This window comes from Phaseolus vulgaris, chromosome 7 (assembly GCF_051622355.1).
Source record: "Phaseolus vulgaris cultivar YP4 chromosome 7, ASM5162235v1, whole genome shotgun sequence".
Classification (NCBI taxonomy): domain Eukaryota; kingdom Viridiplantae; phylum Streptophyta; class Magnoliopsida; order Fabales; family Fabaceae; genus Phaseolus; species Phaseolus vulgaris.
Genome location: NC_143504.1, coordinates 43136635 through 43154974, shown reverse-complemented (window position 1 = coordinate 43154974; position 18340 = coordinate 43136635).

Here is an 18340-nt window from a genome sequence, read left to right as displayed (position 1 = left end):
TAACAAACTTTCTGAGGTACGCACGTTCAGTTTATACACTTTACGCTTGCGAGTGATAGAGCTGACTGTGAGAGAGGATTTGCACGGTTCTTGTTCTCTTAGTATTTGGTGATACCGTCACTGACTTGAGCGTTGGAGTGCGATCGGCCGCAGTGGCGCCGTGCTGTTTCTTTGCAGGTTCTTGAGGTAGATCCCGAAGAGGAACGGAGGTGAGAAGCGGTGCGCACGTTGATCCTTTGACGAGGCAGTTTCCAGCGTTCCGGTCAACAGGCAGGATCAGTATTGGTTCAACATCTTATTCATTAGTTTGTAATTTGGTTTAACTTGAATGGCGTAATTGAACAGTAATGGTTAAGACTAAGGGAGGAGGTTCACAAGGTGATTTGTCTACGTCCCACAACCTCTGTTAGAAGAAGACATGTTAATGAAGATGAAAAACATGAAGAACATGGATAATGACTTCTCAATATCATCATCATCCCACAGATCAACCCCATCATATAATTCTTGTTCAAATTCATCACTACTATCCATGCTTCTACAAATAAAAAAAAATGAAACAAAATCATTGCATTTCGGATCCATGAATCCGTAAGTCAAAAACATTATTCCATATTCAACCATCCATAATTCAAAAAGACCATTTCGGATTCATAAATCCATAATGCAAGTGATGCATTCCGGATTCAGGAATCCATAACACAAAAAAACAATTCTGAATCCACCAATCCCTAATGCAATTTAGGCTTCTGGATTCAGCATCCGGAAAACAACAATTTATGACCTTTTACCTTCCGGAACACCCCCTCATCCGGAAAACACAATTTAATCAACTTCGGATTCATGAATCCAGAATATATTACCGGATCCCGATATCCGGTAGCCCCTTTTGAAATTATAGGTCAAGGTTAATGTTGGAATATTTAAAATTGTGGGGATGCAAAAAGAAAAATGTGGGGGTGCAGGAAGAAGAAGCCCGGATAGTTTGACCTAATAGATAGTGGGCCATCTAAGGCCTAAACACGTGAAGGGAGTGTGTTTAGTGCTTGGCTGATTCTCCCTACACCCAATCAAATTGGACCTGCACCCAATTGCATTTGTGAAAGTACAAAATTACCCTTAATGAAAATGAAATTAGGTTTAGTGATTTATGCACCAATCACACACCCAAGTTCGTTTTTGTCATTCTTACACGAGCGTTTGCATCCTCGCACCTTGGTTCGCATTTCTCCGGCAGCGTTGTGTTGAGTGGAAGGACCCCTTGAACAAAGACGAAGTCAGGATCGCGAAGGTCGTCCATTGTTGCGCGAAGGTTTGAGGGTATCATCTGCATCAGCGCATCCTACAAGCTTTTTCAAAATAAACATGACAAGGGTACAATTGGGTTTTAGAATGTTCGTTGGGTGCCAATCACAATTGATTGGGTGTAGGAAGAAATTGCCTTAGTGCTTTTATGGGATTGGGCCCAAAGCAAGTGGAAGATGAACAGTCAGGAGGGTGCCACAAGCAGGATTTACACAGTGTGCGTTTAACGACGTCGAGAAGGATCGAAATCGCGACGTCTCTGGGGAGGTGAGACGGGGAAGCCATAGGCAAGGAAAAGGAAGGCTATATTACATGTTAGAGGTACATGGAGAAGTCCCAAATGCACGAACTTTTTCTTCATGCGTGGACGACGGCTTGGGAGTGAACACGTCAGAGACGAGGCGGTGCAACACGGCTTCTCCGGGCGTGGATGACGTCTTGGGAGCGCACACGTCAGAGATGAGGAGATCCGAACGGAGCAACATGGCCTCTCCATTTTGCTCATATGCTTAAGCTTATTAGATTTGCAGAAGGGCAAGGGCGAAGGCAGCTACGAAAAAATATGATAAATGAGACTTGGTTGAGGTGGAGAAGGACGGTGAAGGAACGTTCTTCCTAATGAAAAACATGGAGCGCTCGTCTAATTGCCACAATGGAGAGGGCGGGATTCCTTGTTCGGAAGCGAGAAGGAGAAGCTCACTAGAGGCCTTTCCATTGCTGAATTTAGTGTCCAAACAACAGAATTTAAGGTTAGATTCTCAAAGCCTTAGTAACTTATCAGACGGTGCCGTCAGGAACTGTAATAGGTTGTTTTGGTTGAACAATGAGCACTCTGAAACTCTTAGAATCTAGAGCCACGAAAATGAATTGGGATTCTCTTTTCGGGAGAGGATGATGTTGTCAGAGGTCGCATTCAAGTTATGGAGTTTCGAGATAAATCAGTTGTCAGGAGAGAGATAATTAGTATGAATATTAGGGGAGTGGAGGTACCATTAAGAACAAGTATTTGCGAGAGTTGATTCAGGAAGAACGATAGATTTGGTGTGTTTACAAGAGTCAAAGTGTAAGGAGATGGGGATGGAGGAGATTTCAAATTGTAGGGTTCAAATGAGGTAGAATGGGTTGAGAATGGGAATGAGAATAATGCCGAAAAGGGTTATTACGATGTGGAGGAGAAATTGTTTTCTTCTTAGCAAAGTAACCAATGGAAATAACTACAACATTCTTGAAGGGGAGTGGAGGTTAGGAGAAGTCGTTCAGATTGTCTTGGTGAACATGTATAACTCTGGTGCTTTGTTAGAGAAAGAGTTGTTTGAGAGGAGGTTTGTGAGAGGAGAACGATGATAAATACAAAGGTGTGGTGTGTGGTAGGGAACTTTAATTTCATCAAGAGATCAGGAGAGAGGAGGAACGCAGGTTGTGACGGTGACCACAGAAGGGAGATGAGAAAGTTTGATGATTTTATAAAAAGTTCAGATCTGGTAGATATCCTGATGACGGGAAGAAAGTATACATGGTATAAACCAAATGGTTTGATAAAGAGCAGAATAAATCGGATTTTAATGTCGAAGGAATGGTTGGATAGGTGGTCGGGCAACAAATATCATGTGTTAGACAGATCGGTGTCGGATCACTGTGCTTTGGTGTTAAATACGGTTACCACAAATTGGGGCTCGAAACCGTTTAGGAGTTTAGACGTATGACATAAAGACAATAGGTTCAGGGAGTTTGCCCGTAACAAATGGTTAAGTTATGAAGTTCAAGGAATTGGGATTTTTGTTCTCAAAGAGCAGTTGAAGAAGTTGAAGTCTGATTTAAAAGTGTGGAAAAGAGAGGTCTTTGACACGTTTCTCAATAGGGGAGGATATCCAGAAGAGAATACAAGAGCTTGATGCAAAGGAAGATAAAAGTGAGTTGGATGAGGTGGGAAGGGAAGAGAGAAAGTGATTATTATCATAATAGAGACGAAATAATCTTAATCAGGAAGCTCTCCTACAACAGAAGGCTCGTTCCAAGTGGCTGAAGCAGGGGGACACGAATACAAAGTATGTCCATTCGGTTATGAAAGATAGAAGAGTAAGGAATACGGGTTGAGAGACAAGGGCTAGAGGTATGACGAGTAGGGTGCAATGATGTGAGTTGATTTTAGGATTGTTCATTTAGGTGACACTTTAGTTTTAAGATTGAGATTGTTTAGCAATTATGGGTGAAAACCTAAGGAAAATCCCCACTGTACATTAACTTAACCAAGTGGTTAAGTAGATGTGAAGGTTCATTTCACAAAGATAAAAGGAAAAGAAAATTATAAAATGAAGATGATGACAAGAATATGGTGCGGAATTTAAGCATGGAAAGTAATAACAAAGACAATGACCGAATGAACAAAAGGAAACCAAAAGAAGAACATATTTATGAATTGAATGGAATGATAATGGAAGGAAAATATGACGGAAAAGGAAGCTTATGAGAAATGGAGTTTGAGATGATAAGCACGCCACTTGGATGATGAAATGACTCCGAGATAAGTGTAGGAAGTTGCCACTTGAGAGCTCTCAAATTCTCACAATATAAGACTAAAAAACTAAGAGGACAAACCTCACTAGCATCTCTCACAAAATGTGCAGAGTAACTTTTCTCTATTTCATTCAACATTAAAAATACACTAGGTAGGCCTCCTATTTATAGGTGAAGGAGCCTTGTAGAACAAGCTAAAGGGGTAAGATGGGAAAAGGGAAAAAATGGGCAACCTTATCCTAGGCTTGTCCTTCTAGAAACTAGGTCAAAATGCCTTCCAAAAGGGCTAGGAACAAGCTAAAATGATAACTACACCTCCAATTATGCTAAAGACACCTTATTCTAGCCTATCTTTGCTATTTGGACTCCCGAAGCAAGTCCAATTTATTTACATATTTTTCTCTTGTGGAAAAACAAGAAGGAAGAACTTCTGATATTCTGGTTTATAACGGGTTCTTCTTCTACTGATGCTTTCTCGAGGTTTGGTGGGGTCCGACTTTGTATACTAAGATAATTGACCTTTTTGTGAAGTGTTTGATGTGTCCTTAGTCATCTGTTGGTTGCTTTTTTGTATCATGCCCCCCAGGTTGGAAAGAATTAGTCATCAAACTTAGAACTCCTACAAATAACATAGTTTGTTCACTTGATTTATATATGAGAGTGATGAAGCAAACTTATGTTCATTGATTTTCCGGAGTGTGGGTGGAGCGGTTCTAGTTACATGTAATGTTTGTAGAGAAAAGGGAACTTGGTGCGAAAAACTTCTTATAAGGTGTAAACCTTTAGAAGGGTTTTGGAAAATATTCCCACATTTCTCTAACAAATATTGCATGTACTTAAAGCTATGAATAGATAAACAAGAGAAGGAAGGAAAGTACTGAAGTGAGCTGATAGTTTTTATTACGAATTTCACCACTTTTGGTGAGGTGATGAGCCCCGTCTAGTTATTTTCGTCTTTTTTTTCATTTTTCATTTTTACTTTGTCTTTATTTACCATCATGGTTTGTTTAGTTAGACAGTTGGATGCTATGTTCCCAAAACCTAAACATTTAAAACATTTTGTGTTTGAGGTTTTGGTGGGTGACTTAGGAGGAAAAGGTTTATCTTTAGAATATTTATGATGTGGGGTGGTTACTTTTGAGAAATTGGAAGGAGAATCTTGGTTTTGAAATTTGGTTTTTTCCTTCCAAGATATTTTGTAAAAACCATCATTAGGAGTATTTTTAAAAGAATTCTTTTTCAAAACTTGTGATTCAACCTTGATGACTAGGTGAACCAATTTAGCTAAAGAAGTATACTCATATAATTTTACATCATCTTATATTTCTCATCGTAATCCACTCACAAATCTAGCAATCTTTGGCTCTTCACTTTCATGCATATTAATTTTAGTCAAAGTTGTTTCTAAATCCTCAAAATATTATTTTACTATCCTAGGTCCTTGATGAAGCTGTTGGAGCTTCAACAAGTGTTCCTTCGTAGGAGGAGGAACAAATCGCGCGCACAATGTATATGTCCATTACAGTTCATTGCCACCAGTGTATGGCATAGTCTAAAAAAACTAGGGAAGCTAGTCTAACTTTTTGGTCCTCTTCGACCTCATATACATTAAATATTTTTTCTACTCTAGCTTCCCATCCTAAATATACATTTGGGTCACTATCCCCACTAAAACTAGGTAACTTTACAAAAAAAAGAATTCTTTGGTTGATGTTGGTATTGATGGCACCTTTCTTCAAAATTGTGCACTCTCCTATCTTGTTCTTCTTTTTGACTTCCATAGTGCACGTAATTTCTTGTAGCTCTTCTAGGTTCCAATCTCCTTTCCCTAACTTGTCTCTCCTGAGCATCCTCTAGCCTTTGCATTCTTTCCACTAGCTGCTGCATTTTTGTGTGAAGGAAAAGGTTAGAGAGTACTTTAAAGAAAGGTTTACTAGAGAAGTATGTCAACATGTCAGGCTAGATAATGTTGGGTTCAACAGGATAACAGAAGAAGACAACGTCTCGTGGGTAGGAGGGATTTATGAAGTGATAAAAGTTCGGGTCCTGATGGCTTCAACTTCGGGTTCATTAAGTTTTGATGGGAAAAGATTAAGGCAAATATCATAAGAGTGGTTCATAATTTTGAGGAAGAAGAAAGATGGTTGATCCTGCCTGTTGACCAGAACGTTGGAACTTGCCTCGTCAAACTTGGATCGACGTGTGCACTGCTTCAACCTCCGTCCTTCGTCACGATCCACCTCAAGAACCTGCAAAAGAACAGAGCGGCTCCGCTGCGGCCGATCGCACTCCAACGCCCAAGTCAGTGACTGAACCACCAAATACTTCAAGAGCAAATACTCAAGAACTCTCAAGGAACCGTGCAATGTTCTCTCTCACAGTATGCTCAAGAACTCGCAAGCGTAAAGAATACAATCTGAACGTGCGTACCTCAGAAGTTCGTTGGGAAACCCTTTTATACCTGGTCACTTTCTCTCTCCTGGCAGTTACACACCTGGACACGTGGCTCGCATCCAGTCGTACACGTGCCATCATCTGGAGCCTCCTTGACTTGGACGCTGCTTCTGACTCTCCTTTGGTTAAGTTACGTATGCATGGTACTGCCCAGTGCATAGCTAACTTGGGAGCGCGATCTCTACTAGAATTGGCGAGTTAGGGTGCCTTCGTACACCTTCCCTGTGGTCTCGCCGGCCGCCTTCATAATCTGCACCACCTTCATCTTCGGCGATGTGCTTGCTCCGGCGATCTCCAATCACTTGGTCGCCTGAGTTTACATCTGGAGACTTCATCTTTAACCCGGTGATCGCCGGTTCTGGTATGCTGGAGATCGGAGCACGCCAACTTAATAACTGGCGACTTCACGAATCCCCCGACTTCCTTCCCTTCTGCCAATCTGGCGTCTTGTCAGCACGCCTATACTACAGCTTGATGCCACGTCATCACTTTCGACTACCAGGGCGGTACACAAGCCCCCCAGTCTTAAGCGAAGACTTGTCCAGCGAAAAGACTAAAAGAGTCACATCAATACCGATCTACGTGGCACTGGCGTAGAATTTCAAGCGGTTGTACTTTCTGCTTCTCTGACGCTCCACCAAACACCTCACCCATCGTTCGACACGTGGCTTCATCAACGGTTACCTTCAGTGAACGTTTGCGCTTCCCAAACCCATTTCGAAAAACCCTTAAACCCATTTCGCTCCACTGTTCCATCACTTTCTTCGTATTCTCAGACGCTCCAACTCTCTTATGCAAAAAAGCTCTCAACGTTCTTCAACCTCCCGAATCACCAACTTTCTTCATGACTCTTCTGATCATAAAAAGGTACTTCCTTTCCTTCTTCTGCTGGGTTTTCCTGCATTTTAACCGATTCGCATCATCCTTTAACTGTCTGGTGCATACGTTGTGGGTTGTTTTTTCTATTTCTCCTTCTTCGTAACTTAGGGTTTCGTCTTCGTTGCAATGAACCTTTGTTCGTTCGTTTTTTCACCCTTCGTTTATGATCGAGTCAGCCTCTGCGAGTCCTGATCACCTTTTCTTTTCTTCTTCCTTTGTAGCTTCCGCAATGACTCGCTCAAAGATCACCCCAAATCCTCCTCCTTCATCACAAAACCCCTCCTCACAAGCACACGACCCACCGCGAGCACGTGGTGCTTCGTTTTCTCAGGCTGAGAGGCCTGCACCCTCCCGCCCCAACTTGGCTCAGGCCACTCCCCCTGTCGCCGGAGGAGCCTCTGTTCCCTCCCCAGACTTCAAAAAACTGTACCCATGGGCCACCTCGACTTTGTTGAGGGAAACATCTTCTGTAAACTCTGCTGGGGCAGTTCTGCGATTGAAAAAAGGGGACGAGCCTCACCAATCATTCCATAAGGAGCACGACGAAAAGATGACGGTGCTACCTTGCCCTCCCGACATGCCGGTGTGCGTTGACGATAAGGGGAACACCGGCGGGTTGTTCTGCCTCATATACACCACCCTGTTCAAGAAGGTGAAACTTAGGTTTCCCTTCACCCGTTTTGAAAGGGAGCTTCTCACCGAGCTCGATATCGCCGCCGCCCAGCTCCATCCCAACAGCTGGGCGTTCGTACGGGCTTTCCAAATAATGTGCGACCACTTGGGGCTGCCAGCGTTAGTGGACGTTTTCTTATTTCTTTTTGAAGCCAAGCACCCAGGAGATCGCCTATGGGTAAGCTTGAACGGGATTGCTGGGAGGTCGATCCTCTCTATCTTCCAGCAGTCCTACAAAGACTGGAAGGGCAAGTTCGTCCAGGTGCGCCCCAATGACAAGGACGCTTCGTTGCTCGACGGTTTCCCCTTATATTGGGTAAACAAGGGGAACAAAGAGTCCAAGAGTAGCTTCAGGAGGCCAAGAAGTCCTGATAGCATGGGTGCCTTGGACAGAGACCTCTGCTTCTTCTGGAAGAGCGTGGCAGATGCCAACATCACCTTCCTCACCACCACGCTCATCTGCTTCGAGTTCTTCGAGGACCAACTCGAAATTCGCATAGGTTAGAACGTCTAAGTCTTTATTCTAACATTACCTCTGTTAACTATTTCTGGGCGTCTTGTGCGTTGTGTGCAAGACTTTGGTTTTGTTTCTCTGCACCATTTATCTGCTTTGCTGCATACTGCCTTATGCATTTATTTTCTCTCTGAGCTAACCCATGCATTTTTGCTTTATGCAGACCATATGTTGGGCCAAGGCAAGCTCGCTGAACTGAGGGCGCTCGCCCGAACCCACGGGTTGGCATCGGGTTCCCAAACCGTGCCAAACTCGGTGGTGGAGATCGCCGCCGCACAGGGTTGATCGCCACCCAAAGGCCCAACTCCTCCCGATGTCCAACCTGCCAACCAACGCAAAAAGCTTGTCCTCAGGAAACCCAAGAGGAAAGCCCCCCAAGTAGTCCACGAGGAGAAAGAGGAAGACGACGAGGCAACTGAAGGTGGCCTCGTCACGAAGAGGAAGAGGGTGGCACCTTCTTCACCATCTGCTCCACCCCCTCTTCCAACATCAACACCACCATCTACACTTGCTCCGCCTCCAACATTGCCACCCCCACCAGCTCCTGCCTCACCAGTCCAAGCAATTCCATTGGTGTCTGCGCCACCTGTGGTTGAGGCCCCCGAGCCAAACTTCATGGAGGACCCCCCGAGCGCCTCCACGCCTTATATATCAGCTGGAGGGGGTCCTCCTTCAAATGCCTCAACCGCAAACGTTGCTCCAATCGGGGATGAGGTTGCCCACAACTCTCCGATTCTGATTACTGAATCCCCGACGTCGCCACCACGCCAAGAAGCACCTGCTGAGCAACCAACTCGAGAAGGTGGCGGTGAAAACCAACAAGAAACCCACCCGGTGCCTCCACCAGCAAGCCTCTCTCTCGAGGTCACAAGGATGTGGGAGCCTTTCTCGGCCAAACTGAAGATGATGGCGGAGGACTTCCCCACCATTATCTCTAGAGCTGTGGAGAGCTCCACCAGGAAGCTCCAGGATGACCTCTACGCCCTCCGAACTGAGAATAACACTATAAGGATCGAGGCGGAGAAGTTATCCTGCAATCTGACACTCGCCGAGATTGAACACTCCCGAGTAGAAGATGCAATGAGCATCGAGCTCCGGGTGGCGCGCAAGGAGGCCACCGATCTCCGCCATAAGGTACAGCTCTTGGCTCAAGAGAAGATTGAGCTAGAGAGCAAGCTGGTGCCTTATTGCGTGAAAGTGGCTGACCTGGAGGCCTTGATCAAAACTGATGCCGCCAAGGTAAAGAAACTCGAACAAAGGTCAGCCGATCGGGAGGTCTTCCTGGGGACGGTGGAAAAAGAAAGGGACTGTGGATTCCTGCAAAAAAGAGGACAAAAAGGCGCCCTAGCGGCCGTGTGCACTCCGACGCTCAAGTCAGCCAGCAAGAAACACCAAAAACTGTCCACCTACGTGTCTGAGCACCGCGTATGGCACTCTGAAGGTGGTAAAAGAACTGTGTATATGTGTGTGTTGTCCCCTTCAGGCAAAAATATTCCCCAGTCACTTGTACGTAGCCTTGAAGCTCGAGCAAGCAACTAGAGAGTTCTCTGGTAAATTTGCCGAAAGTTCCAACCCTTTTTCCAACATTCTCCGCGCTATTTAAACTGCCCAAGCATTTAAAGCGTCTTAAAGCGCTTTTAATCACAAACGTAACGCACTCATTAAAGCGCTTAATTAGAAAACGTAGCGCATTTAAGACGTTGAAACGCTCGGGAGCCATTATAGTATCTGAATGCTCGAAAGGGAAACTGTATTGAATAACCTTTAATTACCTGGCACCTGACTAAAGGGTGTTTCTATTCTGGCATGGTTGTCGTACACGTGGAGGGCCTCACGACGCCATGACCCCATCCGGGGACGCTTCTGCCCATCTGGGGACGTTTCTACGTGTGAGTCCTCCTGCTGAGAGTGCTACTGCGCTAGGGGTGACTTTTTGGGTGCCAACTCATGCCCCCAAGTATCTAGTCACTTACTTTGAGAGCGTATCTGCCTTCCTTTTGTACTCTGCACCCGGTTGCCCTGGACGTGACTTTCCTCTTGAGTCGTATCTGCCCCACGGGCGTCTCTGCACCATGGAGCACTTCACGAGTCAGGTTGCCCTTCACTGGTACTATTACTATGGCCTTGAAGCCACCTTTTCCTTCTCTTTATCGCTGCCCCGTGCTATTGGGACCTGAGGCCTTCCCACGGCGTCGCTCCCTCCATGGTCTTTCCTACCCATGGGTATCGGGGAACCACACCGTGATTGCCTTACTTTAGCACTGTTTGATCTGGCGACGCCCTGGTTGGGCGACGCCTTCACCTAGGCGACGCCTTGCCTTGGCGACGCTTCCTCTTGGCGTCTCTCCACTCAGGCGACGCCTTGCGTTGACTTTGACTCTCCAGCCGTTGACTTTGACCTTGACTTAGTCAACGCCCGGATACGGGATAGTACAGTGGCAAAGATCTTGTAATTACAACTGAAGAAAATGCTTTACAAGGTCATAGACGTTACGCAGTCGGCGTTCTTGAAAGGCAGGGGGATTATGGATAGTGTCTTAGTAGCAAATGAAGTCCTGGAAGAAGTCAAGAGCAGAAACAACAGTTGTATTTCTTCAAGGTAGATTATGAGAAGGCATATGACTCAGTTGACAAGGACTTTCTATACTATATGCTGGAGAGGTTAGGTTTTTGTGAAAAATGGATTGGATGGATAAAAGCTTGTCTTAAGTCCTCATCGGTCTGTGTTAGTGAATGAGAACCCTACTCATGAATTCAAGCCAAGGAAGGGGTTGAGGCAAGGAGATCCTCTGCCACCATTTCTTTTCCTCATAGTGCACTGGCGAAGGTTTAGCTGGGGTGGTAAGGAAGGCGGTCGAGAAGGACTTATTAGAAAGTGTGGAGATCGGAGGCAAACTCATAAAGGTTAATATGCTTCAATATGCAGATGAGACGTTGTTTTTTTGCAAAGCGAGCATGATAAGTGCCTAATTTCAGTAATATTTCATATTAAAATATAGGCACTTATGAGGATTTATTGCTAATTTACATATAAAATAATCCCTAATTTATAAATTTATACCTTTTTATATTTTTTATGATCTTTATTTGAATAAGAGTATTTTATTCCCAAATTTGGTGTTAATTGCATATTTCTAGGGAAGATTGGAGATTTGGATTAAAGAGGAATGATTTGAGCTAAAAAGAGAAAGCTGGAAGGTCCCATAATGAAAAAAGATGCAGAGAAAGATTGGGCATTTTGTATGTTTTATTACTTAGCCCATTAGCGTGAAACAGGAAGTAACCTAACCCTAGAAAATTAGGTTAAATAGGAGGCTAGAAGCTCAACCTTGGGTGCCAGATGGAGAGGAAAACACCATAGAGTGAATTGTAACCCAACTGGGAGAATGGAAGGTGCTAGAGTATCCGTGGCTAATTCTACCCTTTGGGATTGGAAGTAATCTTCTCAAACTCTTATGTATGGAGGTGATATTTTATATATTAATATTCAGTTCTTGATTGATTATTGGTATTGTTGTTTTACTTTTAACTTTCCGTGACAAATTAAGAATTTTAAATCTGACTGAGAGTTATTTTTAGGATTCGGACCTAAACATCAATACTTAGCATATTTGAGTGCTAGAGATAGACTTGAAATGTTAATTGCCATTAACGTCTGATTGTGATTTCTAAGTTGTTTCTATAAGTATGCGAGAGATCAATATTTAGGAAACATTCTTAAGAATTTTATATGCGAAAGATCGATATATATGAATTTTCTACGGACATCAATTTCAATCAAAGAACTTAATATTGACATGCTAATCAAAATACATGAGAGTGAGAGAGATGAAATCTAGTCCCTATTTTTCCAATTGAAGCAACTAATTTTTTGTTTGTTTTCTTATTGATCAATGTCAACACAATCACCTCTAAACTCTTTTTATTGGTCTGTTGTTATATTTAGTGAATATTGTACTTGATAATTCACTGTTCCTTGTGGGATCGATATCCGTCCTTAGGGACAATTATTACTTTTGACAAACGCGGTGCACTTGCCGTAAAAAGTCATCAGAGCTCTCAAAGCGTGTTTGTCATTAAGGCGATTTTAAATTGCTTCGAATTAACTTTAGGTTTTGAAGGTTAATTTCCATAAGAGTAGTGTTAGAGGGGTGGGATGCAACCATCTTTTACTACAACACTTTGTGGCTATTTTGAACTGCGAAACGATGAAGACTACCTTTAAATATCTGGGTATGCCTGTAGGTAAATGTCACAAAAGAAGTAAGTTATGGGAAGAGGCAGTGAAAAGATTAAGCAGATGGAAAGGTAAGTTTATTTTTATGGCTAGGAAACTTTATCTGATTAAGTTGTTGTTATCTGCTCTCCCCATGTTTTACTTGTCTTTGTATAAAATTTCGGTCATGGTGTTGAGGGAAATAATGAGGTTGCAGAGGAAATTTTTTCTGGGGATGGGGCTTGGTTGGTAGGAAAATTGTGCGGACCTCGTGGGAAAAGGTGTGTGAGCCAAAAGAAGCGGAGGACCTAGAATGATTGACATAAGGCAGTTTAATATTGCTTTGTTAGGAAAATGGATTTAGCGCTTAGATTATGAAAAGCAGATTTTGTGGAAAGAAGTGATGTATTCTAAATATGGAGGTTGGAGGGATCTATGGAGTCAAATAAATAAATGCTCAGATTCTTGTTGGTGGAGGGATTTGAAGAAGGTTTGGTCTCTCAACGAATGGAAAAAACAAGTTCGAGGCAAATTTTTCTTAGGAGGTTGAGAATGGGAGGGAGATCAGGTTTTGGGAGGATAGATGGGTGGGCAGTATGGCTCTGAAGGACTTATTTCCAAGACTATATACCATATGTTCCATCAAAGACTCTTTTATATGGCAAGCATGGGAGAGGTCAGAAATTTCAGGATGGACATGGAAGATCGAATGGAGAAGAAACTTGTTTGAATGGGAACGAAACCAGGAACATCAGCTTATGCAAATTCTGGGGGAGCAGAGGGTAAAGGTGGATAAGGAGGACTCTTGGGTCTAGAAAGATAGGGAGACAATTATGTTCACAGTTGAATTTGCATACAAAATCCTTAGAGATGTCACCTAGGGGGCTGAGAGGGATTTGTTTATGGGTTTCTAGAGGTTAAAGGCACAACCATCTACGCATCTCACAACATTGAGGGTTATGGAAGAAAAAATAGCGTGTAAATCAAATTTTGCAAGGAGGGGGATAAGCATGACCACCAATATTTGTTGTTTGTGCGGGGAGGAGAAGGAGGAAACTACGTCTCACCTCTTTTGTACATGTAGAGTTGTCTGGCTTGTGTGGTCTAAATGCTATGAGTGGTGAGGATGACATCGACGGATCATAGGGAGCAAAAAGATCACATCTTAAGCTTTAGGATGAGCCCAGTCAAAAAAAGCTTAAATCAAGTTTGGGGTGGTGTGTGGATAGCAGTTGTAGAGGAATTGTGGACTCATTTTGAAATTTCTTCCCCAAAAATTTCTTCTTGCACCTCATTAATTTTGAAATCTAATTTTATAAACATAAAAGTCAATTCCATAAATGAAAATTTAAAAGAGGAAAAAAAATTCTGAAATAACCTTTTAGGAAAAGTTATTTTACCTTCTAGAATCTAGAAAAACTATTTTGGCTTTCGGAATTCAATTTCTGGAATTGATAGGGTGCATCAAGAAATTTGAGGTGGTATAGAAAAAAAACTCTTTTTATTATCATGTGGACTTGCAAGGTGGCCCATCCCGTCCTGTCCTTAGACAACACGGGTTGTGAGTTATGTGGGATTAGCCTAAGTGGCTCAACAAACCAAAATAGTAAGTTAGCCTCACATTTTTCATAACGGGTTGTGGATCGACGCATGACTCGTCCCGCATTGTCATCTCTAATTTGAACAACCTTTGTTGTGTACAATAATGGTATGGTAATTCTTTTATTATTATGATATTAATATGACTTATTATTTATCTATGAAAATAATGAATAACATCGTTGAAATTTGATCACACATTATTAATATTTTTTTAAAATAATTTATTTTTATATTATAAATGAAAATTATCTTACTTTAAATAATGAATCATTTTTTTTAAACAAACAATACTACTTGTATATATTTTTATGTTCTATTTTTTAATATGATTGATAAATCACTATAAACCTATGTTTCGTGAGAGTGTGGATGTTAGATAAATGTAACGTGTGGCATTCATCTTTAGTTCGACACATGAAATTGGAGTAAAGTAAAGTTCTTACACTTGTTAACATATTTATTTTTCTTTTTTAAGTTATTGGACTTTGTTTGTTTGGCCCAACTTTCCTTTTCTGTTTCAGTTAGGTCTTAGTCTTTTTCTTATATATACACCATGTATTTTACTCTTTAATACACAAATAAATAAGATTTTCTTTTGTATTTTCTTTTCTCTATTTTTCTCTCTTTTACACTTGAGTCATTGTCTCTTTTTCATTTGCAATTAGGGTTCATCAAAACATCTCTTTCTTCATTGTGATTACGTGCGCTCCATTTGATGCACCACATCTGACAAAGAATATTCATCTTCATTGACTGTAATAACATGGAAGAATAAAATGACATTGTATATATTCAAAGTTAAAAAAAAATCATTATGAAAATGGAAAAAGATAGAATACAAAAATAATTCAAGGATTGCTATATAGTAAAAATGGAAGTCAGATATGGATGGTTAAGTTATGTTATTCAAGCGATTAAGTAGATTACGCATGTGCAGAGAAAGGCCTTGAAGAGTGTTCATCAACATCAATTGACCCTTGAAAAATGTTTGTTGCAGAGTAGAATAATGTGACTATATAAATAGAAATTAAAGAAAACCAAATGTTACTTCACTTGGGCTCTCGGCATTTGGAAATATAACTTTGAGGCCAACGTCTTGTGGGAGGTAAGGAACGAGAGGGAGATCAGGTTTTGGGAAGATAGTTGGGCGGGAAGCGCAACCTTAAAGGAGTTATTCCCGAGACTTCTCTCCACATGTTCGAACAAGGACTCTCTTTTATGGTAGGTTAGGGAATGGTCTGAAAGCTCGGGATGGTTTTGGAAGATCAAGTGGAGAAGAAACTTGTTTGAATGTGAACGGAGTCAGGAGTATCAGCTGATGCATATTCTGGGGGATCAGATGGGAAGGGCAGACAAGGAGGACACTTGGGTGTGGAAAGACAGAGAGACAACTATGTTCACGGTTAAATTGGCATATAGTATACTTAGGGATGTTTGTCAGGGGGAAAAGAGGGAAATGTATATAGGTTTTTGGAGGCTAAAGGCACAACCTTCTGCTCATCTCTTGGCTTGGAGGGTCCTGGAAGACAAAATAGCAACTAAAGCCAATCTGGTAAGGAGGGGGATAGGAGTAATCACCAATATTTGCAGCATGTGCGGGGAGGAGGAGGAAACTACGTCCCACCTGTTTTGTACGTGTAGGATTGCTTGGCTTGTGTGGGCAAAGTGCCATGAGTGGGTGGGGATGGCCTCTATGAGCCATAGGAACTCGAAGAATCATTTATTAATCTTTAGGATGAGTGGGGTCACGGAAAGTGTGAATCAGGTCTGGGGTGTGTGGATAGTAGTGGTAGGGGAACTGTGGAAACATAGGAATAGAAAGGTGTTTAGAAGCGACAAGATTGATCCTATTGAAATTTTTGCTATGTCGCAGGTGAAGGCGTGGTCATGGGTAGTGTGCAAAGTGCGAGACGCTTGTTTTTCTTTCTCTGATTGGTGCCTTGAGCCAATGGTTTGATGAGATCTGTTATATTTCCTAGGAACTCCTCTTCTTGAGAGGAGCAGTCGATTTTTTCGTGCGTGAGGTAGGTTTTTGTATACGGGTTGAGGTATCCCTGAAATATCTCATTTTTATTCATTCTTTTTTTGCTAATAAAAAAAAAAGTTTGATGAGTTGCTTCGTAGCCTTGGGTTAGAATGCACCTTTTGAGGGAAATATCTGGGTACACTTCGGAAAAAAATGCTTAGGGTGTGCGAGAATCACAAGCTCTAAGTAAAATGGATGAGGGGCATGTGAGGGTCCAGGTTTGCGAATAAGACGAATTTGAGATAGTTTTTCTTATTTGCAAAAATTTTATATAACAAATTATTTGGGTACTACAACCTTTTTACAATGTATGTTTAGTTTTAGACTAGAAAAATGATACATTGACCACCTTGTTCCACTATACAACACTTTTTCTTTACCTAAAATTTCAATTTTTATATGAAATGACAAAAATACTTTTTTTTATATCATCAATTAGAGGTTGTATAGTGGAGTAGGGTGTCAATATATGACTAAGGAATTGGAGGCTCCTCAACCCTTTCAAAACCAAAAGCTACACCCTACAGTACATACAACCAAGTTGCTCACCCGACTACTAAACATTGCTATAAACATAAAACTACCAGTTCCCCTCAACTATTGATACTACACCTTACACAACAAATCTATTGTTTACAGCCTATACAAACAAAATGAGCAGTATATACTTCAATGTTTACATCATGCTAACAATGTAGCTTCAACAATTATGACATGACTAATACATCTGCAATGTGCCATTCCATACCAATAGATAACTATAGTATATATTACCAGTGAAGCAATATGTTTACAACATACTTGGATGGGTAATTTTCTAGCAGCATCACACTTCCCTCAGCTATTCATTTTGGTTTCCTTGCCTTCAGCCTCTTTGTTGCTCCTTCTACAACCAATTGTGTTGACATTTATCCTTCCTACTGCAAGCTTTTTGCACCGCCATTCAAGCCACATGTTAAAGATAGAAACACAAAACTCGTATACTACTAGTACTGCGTTGTATTAAGGGAAGCTATGTCTGATATAAAGTAGGGATATGTTCCCTGTACAACCCAGATGATCACTATTATGGCAACATTGTTAGCATTTATATACTAGGTTAGAATACATGGTTAACTCAGATGATATTAATAAATATGATACTATTTTACTCGTTTAACTAGGTGTTTACTTTCCAGTCCATATCTCTAAACATATTACACTAGCATGTTGTAATCACCATTTAATTTCCCTATCTTCCCACAACCCTTCCCAGTAACACTATATGTCAAATTGTCATAGTGTTTCTAGACATTCAATTAGACACTAGAACAACTCAAAATAGGAAAATAGTACTTCCAGAGTTTTATACCTCATCCATGCCCGCACTTTTAGTTAGGCCATACACAATATTTTTGTCACCATCTGTCTTTCTTTCCCTGCTTAAAGATTATCTTATTTCATTGGTTCCAAATCTCCCAGATGATTGGTACCCAAAGTTGCTTCCACACCTTGGTTTGCTTTGCATTAAGTTTCATTAGGTAAATTTGTTGGAAGTGGTTCTTGGGGTTACAATGCTCTACTGAGCACACTCCCACCCTCATGTCACACATGTTTTAGACACTACATGTTGTTTTACAACAAAAGAATATATGTGTGACTATGTGTGATTGTTCATCTTTCTCATGCCACAAATTACTCAAACTATTGCCCAACCTCACTCCCCCTATAAGCTTAGGTTGCCTTTGTTGGCATTATATCCAACAACATTTTTTGTACAAAGTAACGAGATGAGGGGAGTACCTTTATAGTCCAAAAAGTTTGGATATTCTCCATCATAATTTTGCTACAAAGAATTATTGATAAGTGTTGTTCCTTCCGGTTGACCGGGACGTCTTCGTGCGCGACCTCAACCGTCAGCTAGGGACTTCTTCCCACTGGTTGCCTGTGGATTCCTGCAAAAAAGAGGACAAAAAGGCGCCCTAGCGGCCGTGTGCACTCCGACGCTCAAGTCAGCCAGCAAGAAACACCAAAAACTGTCCACCTACGTGTCTGAGCACCGCGTGTGGTACTCTGAAGGTGGTAAAAGTCCTAGGGCGATTACGGATAATGGATTCTCCGAAGGGGCCGGGGCACACGCCTTTCACAAATGCGTACACGACCATAGGCTCCTCTGTTG